The sequence below is a fragment of the Camarhynchus parvulus genome, chromosome 12, assembly GCF_901933205.1.
Source record: "Camarhynchus parvulus chromosome 12, STF_HiC, whole genome shotgun sequence".
NCBI lineage: Eukaryota > Metazoa > Chordata > Aves > Passeriformes > Thraupidae > Camarhynchus > Camarhynchus parvulus.
Window position 1 is genome coordinate 2,838,284 of NC_044582.1, and position 19,521 is coordinate 2,857,804.

General features: G+C 43.5%; 1 protein-coding gene across 1 annotated transcript in view; it reads right to left on the reverse strand.

The window, feature by feature from the left end:
• The window catches only part of ATP2B2 (ATPase plasma membrane Ca2+ transporting 2), a 386,601-nt gene extending 369,059 nt beyond the window's left edge, over positions 1–17,542 (reverse strand). The window contains 1 exon segment of the mRNA XM_030956513.1: positions 17,469–17,542. The gene's annotated coding sequence lies outside the window, so the exon portion shown is untranslated.
• Between the last annotated feature and the right edge of the window lie 1,979 nt (positions 17,543–19,521).

The following is a 19,521-nucleotide window of genomic DNA, read 5'->3' on the forward strand; positions in this document are numbered from 1 at the left end:
CCATCACACCAGGGCAGGATGTCAAGGACCCTGTGGTCACTTCATCTGCCCTAGCCCATGGTGCCACCATCTCCATCATTAACAGAGTGGAATTTTAATGACATGTCCCAGCCTGGAAGCCACCAAGGATATTAATAAAGCCCAGCTGTGATTTGCTTTGCTTACAAAAATACCTGTTCAGCTAGCACAAACCCCATTCTCAAACTGCAATTAAAAAATTGTGTCCTGGTTTGGAACTCTTGTCCCAAGTGCATGTGCCACTCACGTTCCCTTCCAACAGGATTCAGGTCTTGTTTATCTCAACCCATAGCAATGACTCTCACTTGGACGATTTAAAACTTTTTCCTTTAATATCTTCAGCTCAAAGCTTTCAGAGAACCCCAGAGCAATCAGGACCTCTGGAGATGATCTAGTCCAGCCCTCCTGCCAAGGCACAGTCACCTAGAGCAGCCTCCAAGCGAGGCCACCAGCTTTTGCAAACTGTCAAACCTCCCCACTTGGTTGCCTTATTTACCTTTGAATAGCAATAAAAAATAGAGCCAAGTCCTTTGCTCAAGGGGATCACAGCATCAGTAATACTGCTGCAGTTAGCATTCTCCAATTTTAAATTTTCATTAAAGAATTCGTATTACTCATGAGCCTATGCAATATTCTAATCATGCTGTATTACCTTTTTCCATTAAAGAGTCAGTAAATTCAGAGTACAAAATCTTTTCATTCTCCTGACAGCCAGCAGGGACAGAAATACATCTCCTGCAGATCTGTCTTGCAGGTTTTTATCTACAGACCAACACCGTAAGTATAAATCATTTCTGAGCAAGTCCAGGAAGCTCTTTTTCTGGTATCTTGCTGGAAATCAGAATCTAACCTTTTCCCTGAAAATTCATCAAGGATGGATGACACAAAGCATATGTCATCATTTTACCTGCATTTAACCTTGTCCAAATGTAACTGGGGCCAGCTTAGCAGAGTGTCCAGCCATGAACACACAGGCCACAGTTCAGCTTTTTTGCTGATAAATGGGAATTGCAAACTTTATATATAAAGCACAGAGCCAGTCTTGGAACTTGAATGCAAAATGGTTGCATAGATCTTCATTTCTGACTTTGCAAGTCTTAACCTTCCTCATATTTACCATCAGCTTTTCCAAAGAACAAACAACCAAGAGCAAACCACTTTGCTGTGGAAGCACAGCCTCAGTTGGAGGGTTAAGATTCAATTCACAGAAAGACAATGGATGGATGGGTGATAACAGAAAAAAAAAATTGGTTTAATTATTTTTTTTTGTTTGTTTGTCTTAATTTAAAAAAAGCATCCTTGAAAATTACTCAGAGAAAGAAGCAGACTCCAGAAATATTAATCTTGTTTTATTTATAGTCAGGGTCGTGGGAAATCTGTCCTGAAACATAAAAAAATACAGCCTCCCAGATTAGGTTGGGTATGGGAATTCAAAGAATGAACAGCTATGGGAAAGTTTAAATTCTCATCAAATACACCTGAGTGTCCCCGTTCAAAAGGGTTTGTACTTTCTGCCACTCATTAAGCAGAGAGCACAAAGGCAATTGTAATTGCTGGAACACCCAGGACTAATTATTGTGGTAACCCAGAATTTACCAAAAGCAGGAGCATCTCTAATGTTCACAGACTAGAGTCTGTGGTCATGGGTAATCATTGCATGATTGGGATATTATTTCAATGATTATATTTGACAAGGAAAAAAATCTATTAAAACGCTTTATTAGATTAATAAAAACAATCACTAAACTTTTGTTAAATACCCCCTACATCAAAGCCTGCTGTACATACTAGTGAATTAATTGTATCTAGCAACACTTCTTATCCCTAACAACTAAAACACTGATGGCAAGAGGATGCCTTCTTTCTGTACTTATTGCTCTCTTTGGTGCTTGCATGACAAAATTCACCCTCTGCCCCTTGTGCTCCACACTTTAAAACGCTGTTTGCTCTGAGCACTGCATCAACAAAGCACAACAGGACAAACAAAGCCCACAGAACAGAGCCCGAGCCCAGGACAGCCTCTGACCGCGAGGAAATGATCCTGGCTCAGCTCAGGCTGTGCCCCTGTGTGCCCAGGCACTCACTCTGCTCTGCCCACATCAGAACTGCAGGGACAATTCTGTGTTCTCAGCACAGCTCCAGCTGCACAGCCACAGCTTGTCACTCCAGACAGACTCCACAGAAATGCCACCAGACCTGAGCCATCTACACCTCAGAACTTTGGATTACCCTTGAAGAAACAGCACCTTACTGAAGAATTGTGCTGATTTTTAAATTTCCCTGTGATAAATGTATGCTTTGGGGGTTGATCCTTTCAGGAAATCAATCAGGATCTGAATCTCAGCAGTAAATCCACAGAGTGCCACATTCCCCGGGGCATGCCAGCCACAGGCTCACCACTCCTGGAGGCAGCTTTGTGCCAGCCCTTGCACAGTCTGCCAGGCTGTGACCAGAGCCCCAAACACAAAACACTCATTTCAAACTGCAGAGGTTATTGTATTTGTGGGGTGCCCTGATGAAGGCAGCAATGATGAATCTGACTCCACGTTCTCAGAAGGTTAATTTATTACCTTATGATACTATAATATATTAAAGGATGCTAAATTAAACTATACTAAAGAATACAGAAAGGATTCTTACAGAATGCTAAAAAGATAATAATGAAAACTCCTGACTCTTTTCAGAGTTCTGACACAGCCTGACCATGACTGGCCAAAGAGTGAAAACAACTCACAGCAGAATCCAATGGAACAATCACCTGTGGTAAACAATCTCCAACCACATTCCACATGTGAGCACAACACAGGAGAAGCAAATAAGATAAGAATTGTTTTCTTTTCTCTGAGGCTTCTCAGCTTCCCAGGAGAAAAATCCTGGGTGAAGGGATTTTATCAGAGAATGTGAATGTGACAAGAGGTGACATCAGCACCTGCCCTGCTGGCCCCTCATGTCCCACACCACGAGCAGGGGAGTGAGGAACCCCTTGCATTTCTGCCAAGCAGAATCACTCTGTGCTCTGCAGCACCTTCAATCACCCACTCTGAGCAGCCCTGGGTGACAACACCAAGCTCTGTCCCACAGCTCTGTCCCAGGCACCCCCCTGCCCTGCGTGCCTCAGGAAGGAATCCCCCTGGAGCTGACTGCCATCAGACTGGATTTTTTTTTCTCTCCAGAAATGCTGCAATTATCTTTCTCCACACTGCAGGCAGGTGAAGTGTGGGTGCCAGGTGCCTGCCAGCTGGAATGCAGCCTGGAATGCAGCACCCATGGTCCCAGCTGCTCTGCACCTCATCCATCACACCCTCAGAGACACAGGGGTGGCTCCCAAAAGTCAATAACTCTTCTAGTAAAGTCCATTCATTAACCAGTGTGAGACTGCAGCAGCACTCAGGGACACGTGGGCTCAGATTCTCACAGACACACAAACACCTGCCTGCATCTCTTATTTCCTTCATTATTAGGGTTTCTGTCTACCCTTTCTATCCCATTTCTGTTCCCATTTCCTTACCTTTTATAATAAAATATAAAATAAAAAATAAATAGAAAATAAATATAAATATAAATATATAAAATTAAAATTATTAAAATAAAATTATTAAAATAAAATTCTAAAATAAAAACAAAAATATAAAATAAAAATAAAACTATAGATATAAATAAATTTTATAAATATAAATAAATTTACAAATAAAAATAAAAATAATTAGAGAAAATAAATATAAATATAAAATATTTCCTTACTTTTTATAATAAAGTATACCTTTTATAATAAAATAATAATGCTTTGATTTGACTGAGCGCATATCACTACTCTGTTCATACATATGCTATTTACCTGTAGATTCTCAAATACAGATATATTATAGGCATATTCAATTCACCAATGCTCTCTAGGAACTGCTGTCATAATGACAACATTTCCATTTTTATTTACCACTAACTAAAATCACTATTATTTTATTGTGCCTGCAGTTACCCAGATTCAGGGAGCACTGGGGTTTTTCACTGAATTGGTTGTTTGGGGTTTTCTGTTATTGTTGGAGGTTTTGGGGGCTTTTTTGGTTTTGGGGGTTTTTTTGGTTTGTTGGTTGGTTGGGGTTTTTTTGTTTGATTTAGGGGGGTTTTGGGGCGTGGTTGTTATTTGGGGTTAAAGGGGGTTGACTTTGTTTTAACTTTTTGCTTGTTTTGTTTTTAATGATGAATTTCCTTAAAAGAAAATCACAGAAAAAAAGAAAAACACAAAAGAAAAATTATTTAAAGCACACAGATAAACTCCATTTCCCTGAACAAAACCAAAACCCCAGCAGGGCAAATCTCCTCTGTGGACAGAGCTGGGTGTGTTCCATGCAGTTCTCTTCTCCTTTACCCCCACCACCTGATCCCAGGGTACTTTCTGCTTCCCTCCCTGCACACAGGGCCACCCAAAGCCCAACACCCAGCTCTGACATCAGCATCCTTCCCAGTCAAGGAGGGAATGCAGTTTATGAGGCAGCCCAGACTCAGAGCACGTTTCAGAGGCAGCACCACGCTCCTCAGCAGTGACTGCATTGGTGTCCCTGCCATTTCAGTGGCTGTAAGAAGCATTGCTTCACTTAGGGAAAGCACACACTCATCCCCAAACCTCATCTCTCTTTAAGATACATTATGTCAAACCCAAAACCATACAAAACTGAATACAGAAGTATTCAGAAACTATTTCATTACTCAAGGTAGAAGTTTCACAGTTGGGTTTTTTTAGACGACTATCATAGAAAAAACCACACACAAATTAATAATTTCAGGATCTATATTAGAAGCAAATAAGAGCATCTCAACAGAGAAATGAATGCACAGTGGAGTTGGTTCCATACATGCTCACTGGCATTCTGGCCAGGACCAGAACGTTCCTGACTTTGTCTGTAACTCTCTCCAGATGAACAGGAGAGCCCAAACCCACCTGACAAAAGTTCTGAACACTTCATTGAAGAGAAGTGTCCACATTAATCAGTTAAACATTTCCTAAGCACACAGAGCTGCAGGGCTCACACTCTTTGTTACTTCAATATTCAGGCTGACAGATACCAGAGATCATCCCAGCTCCTGATACTTTATCGGTCCTACAGGAGACTGACACCAAGCTGAACATCCATTTCCATCAGTTGCTTCTATTTACAGCATAAGAAATTCACACAAACTGCTCCTCCTTAACAATACCTATCTGGTCCTATCAACAAGGGAGCCAGAGTAGCAAATGTTGTGATGTGAGCACTAAATTAATTTCCTCTTTGTCACTCCCACCATGCAGTGAGCTGAGTTCCTGATTTCTAATCACCACTTTTCCCAAACACCTTCATCATTTCTGTCCTTCACACTGCTGGAATGCTACACAAGGCAGAGGATTTCTCTGGTTCTTGCAGTTGGTTCAGGACAGTTCACTGAGCAAAACCTCTTATCACCTCCTGCTCTGTGCTGCTCGCACCCCAGGGGACTGCACAGAGCCCATGGATTTTCTGCCATCAGCAAAGTCAGGCCTCCTCCTGCTGACACACAGAAAGCTTCCTCAGCTCTGCAATGGGCTGGAAATCACCTGCAGAAGTACCTGTGTTACAAAACAAGGCAAGCAAAACACAACTGAGCTGAATGCAAAGCCTCTCTCAGTCCAGCCAAGCCTTCAGGCTCAAAAGCAGGAGAAACAGACCCATTTCTTCTTGGATGAAATGAATGGGAAGGAGATCCAGTGGTGCCCTGCAGCAAAGCAACAGCCCCCTGTCAGCTTACACTGGTAGGCTGAATTTTGGACATTAAAGCCTAGGCCTTTAAAGCACAACATTTTGTTAGAGGTGGATGATGTAAAGTACATTCATTAACCGGTGTGAGACTCTGCAGCAGCACTCAGGGACACATGGGCTCAGATTCTCACAGACACCTGCCTGCATCTCTTATTTCCTTCATTATTAGGGTTTCTATCTAGCCTTTCTAGCCCATTTCTGTTCCCATTTCCAGAACTCCAGATTTAGATTTCCTAAGGAGATCATCTGGGACAATGAACGCAGCCATGTCCAGCCTGACCTTCCTTTCTAAAGGGTTGTTCTATGTATGTACAGAGAGCCTTTAGAAGAACACCCTTCTTCTTGCTTAAAGTATTCTAAAAATATTACTTCCTAATGAGGATCTCATTTGCATGACAAATTCTCTGTGCAGTGTCAGAAACATCTTGAAATTAAGATGTCATGCTTACAGGAATTATTCTGCACACAGATGAGTTCTCACCAAACTTTGCTTCTGACAAGTTAATTTCATTTTCCTCATCATGTGCTTTGACAGCAAGATAAGAGAATCAAAGCCTTTCCCCAGTGAGAATCCTTTGCTCCTACATTAATTGGAACCAAAGAATATCATCCACTTGAATTCATCCCCACTTTTCTGGCCAAATATTTAAAATCAATCATTTATTGAGTTAACAGTACATATGTCATCCATGCTTTCCACTGCAATTCTTGCAGGAGGAAATGCAACCATTAAAGAGAAACATTAATAAAACAACTGAAGTTTTTTCCTGTCACCCTGATTTTTAAAGATTTTCTAAGCCTTCTGATGTTTACATTCTTGTAAGGAACTTTTTCACACACTTCATGTAAATAACGTATTGTTTTGCATTATTTTATGGAGGAGGAGAAATTTGATGGGCTGTTGGTTTGTCCAGTGTCATTGGAGAGGTGGCACTTGCACCCTCCAACCCACTGTCACTTTTGGAAATCTATAAATGTTGGAGTCAGAAAAATAAAAGTCTTTTTTTTTTACCTTGGAAAGAACAGTGATTCCATGTTGTGTTGTTTTGTGTCCTACAGTGACATTTCCTACCTCTACACAATGGATTTAAATTAAAAGAGAACATAAAACCATCAAGGCTTGAAAATTGGGGATAAATAAGACAAAGCTCTCATTTTAAAGCAAATTTTAAAAAAAGAACTTTAAAAAAAATCCTGAAGCCAATATTCTCTGCATTCTGCAGAGAAACACATGCACTGAGAGACAGACCTAGGCACAAATCCTCTGCCTGGAGAGAAAGCAAACTCAGGAGCTGCTTCCTGCTCCAAGCCCTCCAGAAACATCCAGCAGGGAAAGCTCTGCCCAGGCTCAGGGAGCAGAGAGCAGCACAACTCCAGCCACAGCCTGCAAAACTTTCACTTGCTTTAAAAGTGTTCACATCACATCACACTTTGTGCTTTCCTGTAGGGCTCCTTGGCACGGGAGAAGGAACCTGCAGGATCCCAGCATCCCTGCGCCCCTGGCAGGAGTGGGTGCAGGGAGCTTTCAGTCACACCTCCCTGGAAAAAGCTTCACTGGATCCTCACACCCTGTGACAAAAGCTTGACGGAGCAAATAAAAGATATTTCTTCCTCTACCTGGAGTCTGAGAATATGTGAGAGCTCTGCACCAGAAAGATCAGATCCTGTACACTTCTTTTCTCTCCTCAGCCTGGAAACTTTGGGGATTAATGGTGAAGTCATGAAGGAAACCTTAAATAGACTCTGTTTTCCACCATCACCCAGCTCACTTTCTCAGATTTTATCTGCTTCAGTTTCCCACTCAAATCTTATATTAGATTTTTTTTCCTCTTTTTTCTCCACCTCCAAGCTTTTCCATTTTCTTACATAATACTGAATAAATATTTTATAGCCAAAGAGGATTTCTACCTGTTATGTAACTCACATTTTTTGGAGGCAGCTTCCCATCTCATTTTTACTGATAGATCCTTTGGTGAAACCAGGAGCTGCACTGATGCAAGCAGAGTGTGCCCAAACTTAAACAAACAGATCTGTTTCTGCCACATTAAAAATGCTAAATGGGGTGAAATCTCATTTCATTGATATGCAGAGGGGGACGACAATGTTGAGGAAAATATTACCATATGTGTATAAACATCAACAAAACTATTAATTGTCACATAATGAGGCAGCAATTTAAGCATGCTGAGCAGATGCATCACAGCTAAACTGGAAGGAACAGCCACGTTTTAATTCTGAACCAGGCTGGGCTCCATGGCTGGGTTTTGGATGTCCAGTCACAGATGCTTCCCAGAGCCAGAGAAATTTTCGAGCAATCCCCTCTAAAAACTGCTCTGAGCAGAGCTCTCAAAAACCTTGGATAAACTTTGCAGATCTTGGACAACAATATCTGTCCAAAAGCTACAAATTCTTTCTTTAGCTCTGGCCAAAACTTTAAAAAAAAAAAAGTAATTCCACCTTTTTCTGGCCACCCACCTGTTTGTTCACACCATAATGCTGGATATAGCAGGAAGGTACTTCAATTATCAAAAAATGTCTGTGCTCATCAATATACAATCAGGTCACCTGCAGAGGATGGCAGAAATTCTGTGTAGGAGAATGTTACACACCCTCTGTTGCTCATTTCACAGTCAAGAGCCTGATGTTTCCAGCCAGGCCAGCAGCAGTGGGTACAGAAGCAGAGCAAGCTGAGAGCAAATCCATCCTCTTCTCCCTCACCACAAGGAACACACTCACTGTTTTATCCCAACAGGATGCTTCATTTCAGAACTACAGTTTTATGACGAATAATAGTTATTTCAGATTTTAAAAATTTAAAATTAGTTGTGGTTGGTTTTCACCCATTTTAGTTAGTAATTAATAATGCAGTGATGGACCCTGATTGATAACATTTGGGGAAAAATACATTACAAAGATTGGCTTAAAGTTTGATAACAAGAACAATATTACAAAGAGCACAGGTATTACACTGCCATCAATTCCTCTCAGGATGTGTCCTGAATGTGGATTTTTTTTAAGAAATGCAAAGAAGACTCCATATAAAGCTACTAAGTTGTAATTGGATTTAATATGGTCAGCTGCTTTCACTTGTAGTTTTAGGCTAGAAAACAGAATACAGAAAAGAAACATTCTGTATTTACTCAATCACTTGAATCACTTCAAGGAGACCATGTAACAATCAGAAAGGCCCCATTTCTTCCTTCCACATGGCATTAAATCAATGGCAACGTTGGGCAGAGGAAATTTGGGGTTTCAACACAATGTTGGGACAGAATTCTGGGGCTTGTATTCTACAAAAAGAGGCAGAAGCTCTTTGCTCAGCACTGAGGGCTTTATTAGACACCAGCAAAAGCAAGTGTCTGGGAACCTAGGAGGTTACCAACACAAAACACCATTAAGGTGGTGCCAGAAATATTTATAAATGGGGCAGGAAGGGCCTTGAAAAGACTCCTTCAATTCTGGATTCCTCAGAAATGTTCCCTTCTTCCAGGCACCCAAACGCCCAGCCTTGGGGTCACAGCTCTGCCACCCGAGCTCGGGGATCGCTTGGGCTGGGGGGGACCCCGATCCACAGAGGGTCAGAGACTGCAGTCAGTGGGAAACGGGGAGAGGGGTGTGGGAAACGGAGAGAGAGAACGGAGAGGGAAACGGGGAGAGAGAGAGAGAGAGAATGGAGAGGGAAACGGGGAGAGAGGGGAAACAGAGCAGGAAAACGGGGCTGGGAAACGGGGAGAGAGAGAGAGAGAACTGAGAGGGAAACAGAGAGAGAAAGAGAACAGAGAGGGAAAGGAGAGTGGGAAATGGAGCGGGAAACAGAGAGAGAGAACGGAGAGGGAAACGGAGAGAGGGGGAACGGGAGCGGGAAACGGGGAGAGAGAGAGAGGACGGAGTGGGAAACGGGAGTGGGAAACAGAGAGAGAGAGAGAACACAGTGGGGAACGGAGAAAGAAAGGAGAGGGGAAACGGGAGTGGGAAACGGAGAGAGAGAACGGAGACAGAACGGAGTGGGAAACGGAGAGAGAGAACGGAGACAGAACGGAGTGGGAAACGGAGAGAGAGAGAGGGAAACGGAGAGAGAGAGAGAGAGAACAGAGCGAGAAATGCAGAAGGAGAGAACGGAGTGGGGAACAGAGCGGGAAACGCAGGGAGCGGAATGGGGAACGGAGAGATAACGGAGCGGGGAACGCAGGGAGCAGAATGGGAAACAGAGATAACGGAGCGGGGAACGCAGAGAATGCGGCCGTGCGCGGGTGACAAAGGCGGCACTCGAACGGCCCCGCAGCACCGGGAGGAGGGAGAGGCACCCGCGGTACCCGGAGCGGCGGCGGGACCGGGCAGCAGCCAAAGGGGGCAGCACCGGGATCGGGATCGGGGCGGCCCCGGGGCTGCTCTGCCCGCCCGGCGCCCCCTGGCGGCCGCGGCCGGTGCAGCCCCGCGCGGTGCCGGCCCCAGCGAGCCCCGCGGGCTCCGGAGCATCCCCGGGAGGGGACGGGAAAGGAGCTCATCCATCCATCCATCCATCCATCCATCCATCCATCCATCCATCCATGGGCAGCTGCGGGGACTGAGCTCCCCTGGGCTCCCCCCGCACCGCCCAGGAGCAGCAGAGCTGGGATCTGCTCCGCTGTCAGTAACTCACACGCTGTCTGTGCTCCAGCGCAGTGAGCAGGAAGGCCACAGCTGCTGCAGCCCTCAGAGGAGCAGCATCCAATAAACGCTGCGAGCCTCAGCAGCATTTAAAACAGAAAAATACATCTCCACAGCAAACAGTACAGGGGACTGAGGCTGCTGACAGGGCCTGGATGTCTTATCTTCATTTATCCTGAGCAGATCGCATTATCAGCCACCAAATGAATTCTGCAAGAGAGGGAAGGTTTAACATCCAGTCTTTTGTCCTGGATCTTAAAACCTCCTTTTTAACAATAATAGCTCAAAAGACATATTTCTTCTGTCTTAAATAGATGTCAACTCAATAGCTGAAGTTTGAATACAGTTTTCAATAAAAGGTAATTCAGAACTGAAGATAAGGCAAAGGATGAGGGAAGTGTTCAGTGCCTCCCTTGTGAGTGCCCTATCACAACACAAGGACTTGACTGAGAAAAATGCCATTAAATGGAGAAAGGGGAGAGAGACGTTTATTGGCACTCACACACACAGATATACATAAGGAGGCTATTTGGCTGAAGAAATAGAGTTTAACAGCTCAGAAAACCTGGCCATCAAGCTCAGGGACAAAACCTGTTCCTAACCTGTTTCTTTAACCCGAGGTTAAAGGAATGACAAACATGCACTAACAACCAAAATTGTGATCACCCAGTGCACACAAACTCATTGACCAGTGATGGTGAGCACAGAAACACCAAAACTGGAGTATCATTAACAGGAGTTTGGAGCCTCTGTTTGGACAAAACGTTCCATTTCTTGAAGCCTCAAAAAAAACCAATATATATAGAAAGCAGCCCAAGTTTCTGTATTAGTTTCCCACTGCAGAAAGAGGATGTCTCTAGTCCCTGAGCAAACACCAGCATGGAAACAAACCAGACAGCGCTGATGGACTGAGCCAAAGTAAGCACTGGGTGGGGTGGCACCAGTTTCTCACTCGGGGTGGGTTTTTTTCATGCAAAGAAAGAATTTTTCAAATAACTTTGAGCATCTCTAAATAACAACTTGTAATCAAACGAGTGTTGAGACTGCTGCAGCACAAATTAGAGCTGCAGAGTTCAGCACAGATCTGATAATCTCAGCTGGCTCCTGGTGCCACAGTCTTTGCATCTTACGTCAGCACGAGCAGAGCGAGCTTACGTTTGTCCCGACACACATCCAGGGATTTTTGGGTGCTGGCTGGGGCAGGACAGGCTAAAGCCATGGAGCAGAGCCAGCCCAGCACTCCAGGCAGCAGTGCCAGCTCCAGGGGTGACAGCTGGGCACAGCTCTGCCTAAGAAGGTCAGTTTCCAGGGGATCTGACAGTCTCAAATACAAAAAGAAGTTTGGTGGCATAGCTCTGTGCATGTGAGTGTAAAAAACCTCTTTGGTGCATGCCACGATAGCAGCTGGTTCTGCTTTCTCACCCCACAGGTGACTCCTCTGAACTAACAACTGCACAGAAATAACCTCCCAGCTCAGCAAAGATGGGCTCTGGTTACTTATAAACAGTCACTGGTGCTTCAAGACAAAATTTACCTCTTCAAACACCTTTTGGTTTATGCACACAGAGAGCCAGGCAGTGATGGTTGATAAAATACTGATGTGCAAATGTAACAATAAAATCCCATTAACTCTTCACAGAAAGAGCTAAATATCATTTACATCCTAGGGAGTGTTTGGTGTGAACTCCTGTCCACCCTCTCCTGCTCACCTGGTACCTTTTGTATCATCATAAAAACACTGCAAAAGCAGCAAATTCGGTGCTTTGATATGTGGCAGCACAAGCATCAGGAATTTCCCACGTTAGGAAGAACACTGAGGGGGGGAAGTCTCAAATTACACAAAGTTGGCAAAGTTGGTACATTATCACTACTGAGCAAAATGCAACAAAATTTCTGACTAGTCGTGTATAAGGCTGGCACCAATGAACTGGAAGTTCATACAAATGATACTTTGGTCCTTTTTAACTTCCACTTCTTGGGGTTTTATTCTAAGAGAAGACAAACTGCACTACAACTGAAAATTTTTGGTCCAAAATAGAAATTTAAAAAACAGATTATAGCTAAAATTCAAGAAGAAGCATTTAAAGATCTTTCAAAGCTCCAGAAATGAGGTTTTTCATCTTCTTTCTTGCTCTAGTCTGCTTCTATGAGAAAAACCATATTCTAAGCATGAAGTGTTTCACAGACTATACTCCTGAGAGTTAAATTTTCCTCTGGTTTTTTGTTGGTTTTGGGTTTTTTTTAAGGCCAACTCTATGCTCTATTTAGTTTTGCCTTCCCACTCACACACAACACTTTAAAATTTACAAGTTCCAGTGATACCAACTGCTTTCATAAAATTTAATCCTTCTCCTGACAGATCTTGCTGCTCTTGAACCTCCAGCCATTGCAGTTCCATAAACCCTCTGCTCTCAGGTTTCTCACACGTCCAGCAGAGTGCACAGAAAAGGTCATTTTGAGTGTTCAGGAGCAGAACAAAACCAGGAGGTGCTGCCAGCCTGGCAGGGGAAGCTTTGCCCACGAGATTTCAGATTCCAGAACTCACTGAGACCTCTCAGACCCAGCAGCTCCTGCAGCCAGAAACCCCCGTGTGCCCCAGAAAAGGCTGCTGGAACTGGCACTCAGATGTTTGGGCAGAGAATTCACCGTGCTCTTGACAAGGTTTTAAGGGTATTTTATGGGAAGCTGGGGTGTTACAGTGAGATATTTGTGATGTTCACGTCTCAGTGTAAGAGCAGCGCAAGCCCAGCCTTTTCCAACCCAATATTCCCACAGCCAGACCTGAGGAGGTCTGTAGGGCAGCACCCTGAAATCCCACACGGGGGGAAAAGGGACAGAAGAGGAGCAGAAAGGAGTCAAGACAGAAAAAGGCTTTGCTTTCTATTTCTGTGTTCCAAGGAAGACTCCTGAAGTATTCATTCTGCTTTCCAGAAATTACACCAACAGGCAGCTTGGAGTTGCCCTTGTGAAATGTGGGCTAACTTTAGGACAGAGGACATGCTATAAAGTCAAATGAAATTATGCCCATTTACATAAAAAGTGAAATAAAATGTGCTATTTTAGGGTTTTCAAGCAAATATTTGGTTAAACTGATTTACAATGATGCAGTAAGAGACAGCATGAAATAACAACCCATCACTTTGGTCACCTACAGTATCCATTTGAATTATTTCACATAAATAAAAGTGCCTGAGAATACCTGCAGCAGTCCTTGCTTAGAGGGGTTTGAGACATCCATAACCATGCAAAGTAAAAAATATTTACTTTTTTCCAGACAAGGCTCCTGCATTATGTATGGCCAGTAGAAATACCTTTGCCTGAAATCAATTGAAACCATCCATCTGGAGCAAACAAGAAAATTAAGCACTTAAGAAAAAAAAAAAACTTCACAGCTTACCACCCTCAACCCAGGGAGCCTAAACCTTATTTTACACAATAATTCTCAAGTATTAATGTTGTCCAGTAGCATTCTATAAGAGCAACTAATCTCCTTAACTGAAATCCACTGACTGGAAACATATTGAATATACTGTGGGAACAGCCTGAAATTACAACCTAAGCTGCCCAGGAAAACAATGGCAGTCCCATGAAACATCCTGTGAGCTGAGAGCTGGACAGGAACAGCAGGGACTGGACAAAAATGAGATTTTAAAAAAAAAGGTGAGTCTCAGGAATTTTAACACTTCCTGGTCATCTCCTATCCCTTGGGAAATGGAACATGGCATCTTCTGCACATCCTTCTTTCAACTTCTTCAGTTTGCACTCAAGCAGCTCCAAGTTTTGCCAGTTCTTTTGAAATGGCCACCAAAATTGGCTCCAAATTCTGCAGGCTGTGAATGCCTCTGCTGGAGCTCAGCACAAGGGCTGTTCTGCCCCTGCTGGGTGCCAAAGCCTTTTCTCTACCAGCACTGCCTGAAAGCACCAGGAACAGGAGAAAGGGAACCAGTGGGAGAGGGAAAAGCAGCCTGGGTGACATTCTGAGCCAAATCAACTCAGCTCTGATTGATTTAAATCACTAATGAGTGAAAGCCACAAGCCTGGTTTCCTGTTCTAGATCACTCAGGGAAATAAAATCTTTTACCATGTAGATATGAAGAATTTTTGAGTGTTTTGATTTTTCATGGCAGTTCCTTGCCTCAGAAGCCAGACATGAACACTGGTAGCAAGTGCTTGTTCATGTATCAGTGAGGTGAGCTCTCACCATTAAACACATGGCCTGCCAAACACTGCCTCCATGGCTTTGCCCTGGTGTTTCAAGAGTTATTTTTCCGTGTTCTGAGCAATGACTCCTCTGACAGACCCCAGCAGCTCGCCAGGTTGTTTTCTGCTCACCTTGATGACTAAAATTCCTGTTCTAGGGAATGAAAGGCAAATCCTCCCAGGCACAGGTACTCTGCTTTAGTGCCCTGGCTGACATCTGTGTGCGCCTGGAAATGTTGCTGCTCTCTGGCCATGCCTGTTTGCTCTCTGAAGGACATCCCAGGGAGCATTTTCAGAGGAGCACATGCCACTGCATTGCTGCTCTACCTGCAGCTCTCTCCCTCTGCCCAGGCTTCACCTTCAATCTGCTGCACAGAAAACCTGTTCATTTACAGTATCTTAATTACTGCTCCTTTTCTTTAGCATCCTCAGTTTTCAAGCAATAGGGTCAGCTGAGAGCACAGCATGGCCCTGCTGTTGGCCTGAGACACAAATTAAAGCTGATTTGGCTCTGCCTTTCCCCCAGAGCAGTGAGGGCTCTCAGGTCTGAACTCTCAAACACCCCCACCTGTGTCTCCCTCAAGTTCAGCATCACTTCTCCACTACAAAATAAAAGGCATTTCAACTGGAACTTCTGGCTGTTCACCCTTATAAAAAACACTGCAGTCCTATTTGCTCTTTGTAGGAAGATTAAGGAAAGCTTCAATATTTGTAGGGTTTGAAAAAGTTTCCCATTGATTGTGTGAAATCCATCTGAATGGACGTGATTAAACTCACAGCTGATGGCACTGAGGTCAGCACTGTGGGATCAATGCAAATAAACCTTTCCTGCCTCCAGAAATCAGTCACATCTACCCAAAGAGAAAAATGTTCAAGGCAGAGCCACCAAGTGATTTATAGCTGGTGGCATTACTTCATTTAAATAAAACACTCATTTAACATCCCAGCAGTGATTCTTCCAAGCTGAACTTACTTTTCTGTAAGAATTATTAACCAGAGAAAACATTTTTCTCCCTTTAACCATACTGCCTCAATCTGTTTTTTTATTTGTATTTTGTTTCTGGTAGGAAAAAAAAAATCCCCTATGGACTAAAGTTGTAGAAAAAGAGAAATTTTCCTATAGAAAAAAAATATTATATCAGCAAAATATCAGCTATCAGGTAATGATAGGAGAAGAACTCAAGAGAAACATTAACTTTCACTGTCTCTGAGATCAGGTTTCAGAAGACATCACCTTCTATCTGCTATGGTGTTACCTTGGCACCAGAGACAAGGCAAGACAACAGATTATTCAGATTATTATGAATAACTCGAAAACAACAAGAAGCTGTGCACAGGAGTTTCACAGAGTTTAGGACAGTGTGGTACAATGCACTAGGGTAAAAAAAAATCCGATTCCTATCAGAATATTATTTCTTTCACATTAAAATGTTTCCAAGTTGAATCCTCGGTAGTGCAAGTGAAAATTGAATTTGGGGCAGGAAAAGGCACTCAGGGAGTGCTTTTTGTAATGTGGACTTTTTCTCATTGGAAATGGCCCAAAAGGCCAGGTACAAGCTGTAAGGAATGGTTATGGCTCGTGGCCCTGCTTGCCAGAGGATGCCAGGCTCTGAGGGAAGAATTCAGTGCTGGGATCACCATTGTCCATCCAGGGGTTAAAATGGAATTTGCCTTATGGGACTGTGAGTTGTGAATTTTCTGCTGTTTCTTCTGAGCCCAGTCTGAGACAAGTTTGACCAGGATGCTCTTTGGTCGCTCCCAGTGTGAGCCAGGATCACAAACACAGCAGGACAGCTCAGCTCTCTCAGTCACAGAGACAAGAGACAGAGGAGCAGGTGAGTGTGCCCTGCAGGACGTTTTCAAACACAGCGTCTGGAAGGCCTCAGAGTGCTGCCATCATTCCTTCTGAGGAGATTCATTTCTCCTCAGAAAGGTTCTCAGGAGGGGAAGGAATCAGCACACAACTCCACACAGGTTATGCTGGAGGGAATCCAAGCGCAGAGAGGGGAACAGAATGGCTGTTATGGCACCTGTAACACTGACCCCATATTCCACCCCGAGCTCTGACCCTGTGCAAAACCTGAGTGCCTTCAACAGCTGCCACAGGGCTCAGCACTCAGACACTGCAGGCAGCACTGGCAGAATTTGCTTTCTGCAAAAACCTTTCCATGAGCAATTTGCCACTTGAACTCCCTCAGACTTCTGCTATACCTGACTTCATTATCTAGACCAGTTCCAACAGGACTGACAATGCACACTGAGCAATCTGAGGTGCAGCACTACCCCAGGAAACAGAAGGTGGGGGTTTATGCCTCCTTTGAATAAGCTGAAGCAGTAAACTTCATTCCAGGCAAGCCCCAGGTTTATAAAAACACCAAGAAAAACCAATGAGCAGCCTGTTAACACAAACCACTCCTGAGTGCAAAGGCACAGAGCACTCCTTTGGAGAATGGAGCAGCTGAGCCCCAGGAAATGCTCTATATCCTTCTTTGCTTCTTGTGCACAGCCCAGCAAACACTGAGCACTCTGCAGGCGCTGCTGGCCATGGATCCAGCCCTCCACACGCTCCATGGGTGGGGACAATAATTCAAAGAGTCTGCAAGAAAATGACAGAAGGGGCTGTGCAGCTCCCATATACAAACAAATAAATCTCATTCTCTCCAGCCACTCTCCCCAGGATCAGACTTTTTAAACTCATCTTCACTATGGCAGCTCTTCATCTTCCCTGTGCTTTGTCACTCCCTGATGGAGCTCCAGCAGTGGCACATGCTGCACCTGGTGTTAAGAGCCCACAAATCATCACACATCCCCCGAAACAAGAAAATAACAACTCACTGTTTAAAGAAAACACACGTGCAGCCAAATTAGGAGAGTATTTTCCATATTTCCACTCCAGCCCTCTTGCAATAATTGTATTTCACGTACTGCAAGAACCTAAGGAAACTGAGCTCCTTATCCATAAAAACTACTGTACTACTTTTCTCCAAGATTTGTCTCCAACAACAACCAAACATCACATGAGTGAAAGTCTGAATGATATTGCACTCATGTGATTCTGTTTCTATGCAGGCTAAACCTCTCTTTTCTGTTTTGCATGACTCCACAAGCTTTTTTGAGATTTAAGAACTAATCCTATTTCACCAAAACATTTTTTTTTTGCCTCAGATCCAATTCTCCCCTCTCTCCTTTATTGGCAGTGAAATTTTGGGTTCTTTTCAGTTTGCAGGCAGAGGAATATGAGGAAATGCATTTACATTTTTCAAGAACTTCTGGAGAATAAGTAAAGAACATTGGTTAAAGCTCTTATGAGAATTTTAGGTCTTTAAATCAGTCTCTGTAGGTGTTGTGTTTTGGAGATGAGGCACTTCCAGCAGGGTGGCACATTAGAGGAGGGTTATTTCCAATTCTCATGGAAAAGAAGCGTATCAGCATTTACTAGAGCAAGCACTCACTGCCCACCACACACTTGTGCCAGGGATTTTTTCTGACAGCTTCCCCTGTTTGACTGTGGGGTTTGGGAAGATTATACAACTCCTCTACACTTCCCTTGCAATCCTGTTGCTCCATTCTCTGTAATTACCTTCCAACACAGAGGCAATGGCAGCAGCATTTTGCCATAGCATTTTCTGGGTTATCTGATAGAGCTGGCAGTCATTCCTCCTCTCTGTCAGGCCTAGAGGTGTCTGGGAAATATTTCCTGAAGTAAATTCCAATTCAGTCTTCTAGATAAGTCATTTATCCTTTGCCTTTCTTGTGAGATAGTTCAAATATGAAAAAATAAAACCCCTTTTTCTTTTGGATCTCGGTGTAAAACATACCTGCAGAGTCTGCAGGTACCAGCAAAACTCCGGTCTGATTCCTCCCATGTATCACTGGGAGGCAAAGTTAATTGGATGGCTGGGTAAAAAAACCCTGATAGACAATATTGATCACCTGCAGGAGCTAGTCAGGGGGCTTCAACGGGTGTGGAGAATTCTCAGCAGAACTTTCTCTATATAATTCAAACTATTTCTCCTTTCTTTCATATTTGGAGACCTTGAGCAGATCCAAGGATGAATCACTCTTAGAGTTGCAGCTACATTACAAGACTGTGGCAATCAGTGATGCCATTTCAGTGATTTACACAGGCAATTCTTCTCCAGAAGGAACAGGGAGAGGAAAAGTGCTGTGATGAGCTCATTGCACAGCAGAAGATTTTAATGAAAGGAAAAGAACGAGAAGCCCAGGCTGAGCCAGGAATATGCCCAGATGAATATGCAAATGAGAAACTTGTGGGCAGACATTTTCTCTTGATTTTTTGACAAATAGTATCTGGCCTGTGAAAAGCCTGCTCAAGAGCAATGTTAGGCAGGGCTGCGGGAGAGCCTGGGGATCAAAGCAGGAAGATTTTGCATTTAAAACCAGGACTGATGATTGAAATTAACAGATGAGCATTAACATAGAAGTCTCCAGAGCAAATGACAGAAATGCCACTGAGCACCATGGCCACTGGTGCACAAGAGGAGCCTGAAGCTCTCTACATGCACCTCTTCTCATCTTCTACCACCTGAAATTTAATTCCAGCCACTTTTCATAAAGTGTTTTTTCCAAAATTAAGCAATTTTAATCCAAGTCTGCAACAGCAGAATTTCTAACTACTATAAAACAAACTAACAAACAAACAAAAAAGCTCTCAGACTATTTGTCAGATAAAAGCACATATGTTGCTTTTCCTATACACATCATAAATAGCACATACAGCTACTGCAATAACCAGCTGGTGGGAAATGTCCTGGATGAAGAAATAGCTGCACTTATTTCAAATGAAAGCCCCTGCCACAGAGCACAGGTCTGCTCTAATCTGAATTATGGATGTGTGCCTTTCTTCATGAACCTAAAATAATGCACG